Source organism: Acomys russatus, chromosome 27 (assembly GCF_903995435.1).
Source record: "Acomys russatus chromosome 27, mAcoRus1.1, whole genome shotgun sequence".
Taxonomy (NCBI): Eukaryota; Metazoa; Chordata; class Mammalia; order Rodentia; family Muridae; genus Acomys; species Acomys russatus.
This window is the reverse complement of record NC_067163.1, coordinates 26,304,367-26,310,634: the sequence shown is the minus strand read 5'-3', so window position 1 is coordinate 26,310,634 and position 6,268 is coordinate 26,304,367. Positions and strand designations below refer to the sequence as shown.

Genomic DNA, 6,268 nt, shown 5'->3' with positions numbered 1-6,268 from the left:
GACACTGCTAAAGTGGCCAAGAACCTGAGACTGGAGGTTATGAACCTAGGGGAAAATTTATTATTATTATTATTTATTATTATTGTTGTTGTTGTTGTTGTTGTTATCATTATTATTATTATTCAAACAAATGAATAAAATTACTCCTAATGACATATTGCTATATTCATAGATTAGTGCCTTGCTTAACTATCATCAGAGAAGCTTCTTTTTGTAGTCGAAGGGAATTAACATGGAGCTCCACAACTGGACAATGTGCTGCAAGTGAGAGACTTTGGAGCACTCAGACCTACACGGGAGGTCTTCATCAAACCCCTCCCTTCAAGGTTTAGGGATCTATGTGGAAGAGGAGGCAGAAAGATTTTAAGAGCCAAAGGATATAAATGACACTGGGAAAACAGTGTCTTCTAGACAGAAGCGCTGGTACACATAGAAACTTATACTGTGGCAGCACACAGAAGACCAGCTAGCCTCAAACCAGATGGTGCCTCAGCACAGAGAGAGGGAAGCAAACACAGGTTACCAAGAAACTGTTTGCAAGTAATACCCACCAGCAAAGGGAACGATAGATTTTCTTCCCAGGAGTGCCACTGGGTGTTTTAATCACACTCCAGGGTAGGCCTTATGGCCAGGGTAGGCCTTATGCCCAGAAGTACCTGACTAACAGGAAGCTAACTTCATATTTGTGTGTATATGAACTCTTTGTTTCTTTTGTTTTATTTGGGCTTTTTTTTTTTCTTTATTTGTTCTGATTTCCCCCACTCTCTCCCTCCCTCCCCCCCTCTTTCTCTCTCTTCCTCCCCCCGCCCCCAGGCCTCCTCCCTCCCCCACCCCACCCCCGCCCCTGGTGTGTTTTGAGAGAGAAACAGAACATAAAGTTGGGTAGTAGGAAGGAGGAGAGGATCTGGAAGGAGTTGGGGGAGGGGAAAACACAATTAAATATATTATATGAAACAAAAGTTTTACTTCAAAAGGAAAAAAGTTTAAAAACGCTTTGCATCAGTAAAGAATTCTGAAAACAAATAAGTATTAATATTAGATTTATGAATTGCCCTTCTAGAAGTATGTTCACTTGCAATGACATGAGGTGATGAAGGCAGGCTGCAATTTGTGATCATGTTTGTACAATAGTGAGAATGTGCTAAAAACTCATGAAATTATATGTGTTTTCATAAAATATGTAATGCACATTTTGTCTCAATAGAAGTGATTGAAAAAGAGAAGGCATGAACAGTATTGATAACATTCATCAGCCCAGAAAGACTTACAGCACCCTCAGCCTTTTATAGTCTCCTTGTTCTCTCAGCTCAAAACTTTAAACATGATTAATCAAGACATTGTTGGCTCCTGGGAGAATCGGTTGATGCAGCTAAGGCTCACATGGGTCTGGGGTCTCTACTGCAAGCTAGAGTGAGGTGAGACCTGGCACATTTTAAAGAACAGCTCTTTGGAACCCCGTCGACATACATTCTTCAGCCAAAAAATACATATAGCTTATTTTATCCGACTCTAGCAAATGGCGACAACATCAATAGATTCATGCAGTCATTGAGCAGTTTCTCCAAAACCACTTTTGTGAAGGAGTTTTTTTTTCCCCCTGCATGATTTATGATTTCACTTGGCAGTTGCTTTGCATTACATTGAATTAGATTGTCAGTTACTTGTATAGATTCCAATTATTTTGCATCTAATATCATTTGTGGCTGTGAGACCTGAGTCTAACAGAGCTTGCACAGTTTTATCGGTGTTGTGTACGAAACAACTTTATCAGAACCGGGAAGTATAGTTACCATCAGCAAGCACTGTCTCATATCTGCTAGAGGCCACCCCCACAGCATCACTTCATAACTTAGTATCGATTAGCTGCTGCGAATAGTTCCTAGTCTTGGGGGTTAGACCTCAGATTCTTTTTTCTCTATGAATTCCCCAGAGGTCATACAGATAGGTAAAATCCCTCTTCACCTCTCCTCCCAATACACACACACACACACACACACACACACACACGCACGCACGCACGCACGCACGCACGCACGCACGCACACACACACACACACACGCACACACACACACACACACACAAGAGCAAGAAATTGATTCTCCAACATGTCTCTTTGTTTCAAGGCAATTTAATATTTGACAACTGAGCTGCAGTTAATGAAACTGAACTTAGCCTGCTGTATACGTATAAAGATTATATGTTGGCAGAACTATACAGGAAGCCATGGAAATTTAGAGGAAGGAGAGAAACAAATTATATATATATATATATATTGAGATAGGGTTTCTCTGTGTAGCCTCGGCTGTCCTGGACTTGCTTTGTAGAGCAGGCTGGCCTCAAACTCACAGAGATCCACTTGCCTCTGCCTCCTGAATGCTGGGATTAAAGGCATGTGCCCCGACACCTAGCTCTTTGAAGCACCTTAGGCCACATTTTGAAATTATTTGATGTAGCAGCAGAGCTCTGAGAAACAGGGACAATATATGCATTCGTTGGGAATACAACTTACAAGGAGGCATCAACTACAGCAAAGATAGACATTTCGTACCAAGTAGAACATTTAATTATTTAAAATTTGGTCTTGAAAAGTAACTGATGAGCCAGTAGTCCTGGCCCACACACTTAGTACCAGCACTTGGGAGGCAGAAGGAGGTGGATCTCTGTGAGTGCAAGGTCTACAAAGACAGTCTAGGACAGCCAGGGCTGTTACAAAGAGAAACCCTGTCTCTGAAAACCTAAAATAAACAAATAAATCAATGAAAAGTAACTGGAGAAACACATATGAGCTTATTTTTATCATCAACAGCAGTTTGGTGTTACTGCATATAAACGTTAGTTCACTGGAAGAAGCAAAAGTGGCTTTTGTTAGAGGCTGGGGAGGCATAAATTACGTTTATCAGTCACTGAGTGTTCACGCCTTGGAAGGAATCAGAGAAATTTGTCCAAGGATTCCGTGATGCCTAGCTAGGCTGAAAGATTAAGGGCTCTTACATGAATACAGATGCCAAAAGAGGAGAGACAAACGGAGTCAAAGACTTCAAAATAGCCGGGCGTGGTGGTGCACGCCTTTAATCCCAGCACTCAGGAGGCAGAGGCAGGAGGATCGCTGTGAGTTCGAGGCCAGCCTGGTCTACAAAGTGAGTCCAGGATGGCCAAGGCTACACAGAGAAGCCCTGTCTCGAAAAACCAACAAACAAACAAACAAACAAAGACTTCAAAACATGGAGCTAACAGCAGGGCAATTTGCTGCGCGAATTTGTGAAGAGGTGGCTACAAGGACATTCCTGATGGAGAGGGTCGGAGGAGTCTCAGAACATCAGCCCTCTGAGGAATGAAAAGAGAAATAAATGTCCGGGACCCAAATGCCCTGCACCGACGCCTGTGGATGCAGCCTCTGATAATCTCAGAACAGCGCAGGAGGCCCGAGGACGCTCCCACACCCTCCTACATACGGATAACAGCCCTGGAGCCCAGCACGGGCCAGGTCACAGGACTGCTCAGGAAACATGACCTAATGTTCACTGGTGAAACCTACATCTCTCAGGATGCTTTCTTTATAGGACTGAAGGTGGAGGGAAAAAGGATAGAGAAAAAGGAGAAGCCACTTAAATATTCACGGCTACAGCAAAGAAAGAAGCCGCTGCTATGCAAGCTTGACACCAAGGATATTCCATCTGATTGATTTCCCACAGGGCTGGGAAGCTTGAAATCCTCTTATATGCCAGAAGCAAAATATTTTTATTGGCAACTTAGATCTTCCGCCAAAGATGGTTTTCATAATATTTAATACACCAGTAGGGTACTATAAATTGATAAGCAGACTTGAAAACCCGGAAGATCAAATCCAGACGCTTGCACTGCGCCTGCAAGCACTCGACTCGACCATGAGCAGCAGTCCCAGGTTCGCTTTGGTTTCCTGAGCTACAGTCTAACCATTTGGATCCGGCTGATCTTGAAGTCAGCCTTAGCCCAGTTGACCCACAAACTTGAGATCTTCGCACCTTCGCCTTTCAAGTCCTGAGATGACAGAGGCATGTCCCCAAATCCCGCTTTAAAATGTTTTTAAATATTGGGGAAAATGTTTAAATATGCCTCCCTGTGATCTTTATTAAAACTAAAAAAGTTCATGAATCTTATAGAGTGGCTTTGGCAAGTGATGAAATTGGACTTTAAGTTCATCAGATCCCTTCTAGTAACTTGCAAGTCATTTGTTGATTGTTAACATAAAAGTAGCTTTGTTTGAGGTTCTTGCCCCTTCAGCTACAGGGAGCCTTGCTGTGACCCAAGATCCCCAGCATCCATAGAATCTATTCTGACAAGGTGACTTGAGATTGTACAAATGTTTGGGAGCAATCCATCTCTCAGCTAGGCTCAAAAGCCACACCCCATCTCACCCCACCCCCACCCAGGACTCTGTTTCGGGGAGCGGGCTTTACTCCTTTGCCTGCCTAAACCCCTCAGCATCCAGGAGAACATGGTGGGTTGTTTGCCCACCACCCGAGTCCTGGCCTGCATCAGAGCATCAGAGTTAGAGGAAGACAGAAGCAGAAGAGGAGGTGGAGTAACTCACCCACCTGCCTCGGATCACCTTGGCAGGGCAGATAACAAGTTCAGTCCCCGTCTGGAGCTATCAGGTTGTGGCTCAGCCTGGGACAGTGAAGCTCAGCTTCTCAGTGTGATAAAAAGGGGGTAGGGAGGGGAGGAGACAAGTGGAAGCAGTTACCTTCAGTGGCTGGCAGATAAGTGCCCCCCCCCCAGAGATAGGAGAACTGTGAGGGGCTGGGGCAGGGGGCAGGGAGCGGGGTATTTGGCTGCTACAAGGAATAAATAGAAGGTCAGGAAGAAGCAAAATAGGGGTCTCCACACAGCAACACCAAGCAAAGCATCAGTGGCCTGTCACAGGTGGCTCATGCGTACGTACTGGTTCCTTTTCCTGACTTGTAAGGGGCTTCTAGCAAGGCACCTTCCTGTCCTATGTCATTATCAACTTAAAACATCTATCTAGACCTAAAAACATCTTAACTCCTGAACAACGAAGCTTCATTGTAAAACTAAGCTACCTGGTCTTCAACTCCATCAGAGACTCGAGAAGGAATAAAATTAATTACCTGAGTATACCGGGAGTGCAGGTTAGCAGCTTCCCAAATGAGAAGATGACAGAGACAGTTTGCTACCTGAGCAGTCACTCAAAACTCTCTATAACATTGGAGCATCATCTTCAGCCTTCTGACCTAATATATCTGACAGATATATTTGTGAGGTAAGAGCTATTGAGAATTTGCTCACCCTGTCTTGGCAGAGTTTGGCCATTGACTCTGCCTGCATACAAGTTTGCCCTTTTTTAGGCAGAATTCTGACTGTGGAAGAAATGAGGACATTGCCCAGTGGCTTGTTTGCCACATTTGAAGCCATCTTCACAAGGAGGTTCTTTGATGCTCATAATCCTCTTTGAGGTAGGCTGGGTGTTGACAGAAGTTATCCTGTCTCATTGTCAATGAATCTTTAAAATAATAAAAACATTTTAAAATGCCATGTTCTTATGTCTCTGAGGTTTTTTTAAGACCTTGTCTAACTATTTTACCTTATCTTTCTATAGAATCATATATCTATCTGTTGTGCCTAAGATGTATATTCTTGTGATTAAAAATAGACTACTAAAAAATATGGAGTGCTTCATGAATTTGCATGTCATCCTTGTGCAGGGGCCATGCTAATCTTCTCTATATTGTTCCAATTTTAGTATATGTGCTGACAAAGCGAGCACATCAAGACTGATTTTGAGTATTGTATTTTCAGTACATTGACAGACAAATTGACAAATGGAATACAATAGAGAAATGTACATATATATTTATTTGACGTATGACAAGAACTATTTTATTGCAATAGGTTAAGGTAGTCTTTTAAATAAGTACACTCTGGGTCCCAGAAACATACAAGAAGAACATTATGATGGGTGGATCTGGGCCCAGGGGTCCTGCTCAAACTATGACACCAGCCAAGGACAATAGGGAAGTAAACTTCGAACTCCTACCCAGATCTAGCCAATGGACAGGGCATTCTCCACCATTGAGTGGAGAGTAGGGACTGGCTTTCACATGAACTCTAGTGCCCCATTTTTGACCACGTCCCCTTGATGGGGAGGCCTGGTGGCACTCAGAGGAAGAATAGCAGCCTACCAAGAAGATATTTGATACCCTATGAACATATACAAGGGGTAGAGGTCCCCCTCAGTCACAGAGACAGGGGAGGGGAGTAGGGGGAAAG

At 43.5% G+C, this 6,268-nt stretch overlaps 1 non-coding gene across 1 annotated transcript; it reads right to left on the bottom strand.

Moving 5' to 3' along the window:
- Positions 1–5,658: 5,658 nt before the first annotated feature.
- Positions 5,659–5,765, bottom strand: LOC127210377 (U6 spliceosomal RNA). The gene has a single exon (XR_007833287.1). It is a non-coding gene; the product is annotated as a U6 spliceosomal RNA (small nuclear RNA).
- Between the last annotated feature and the right edge of the window lie 503 nt (positions 5,766–6,268).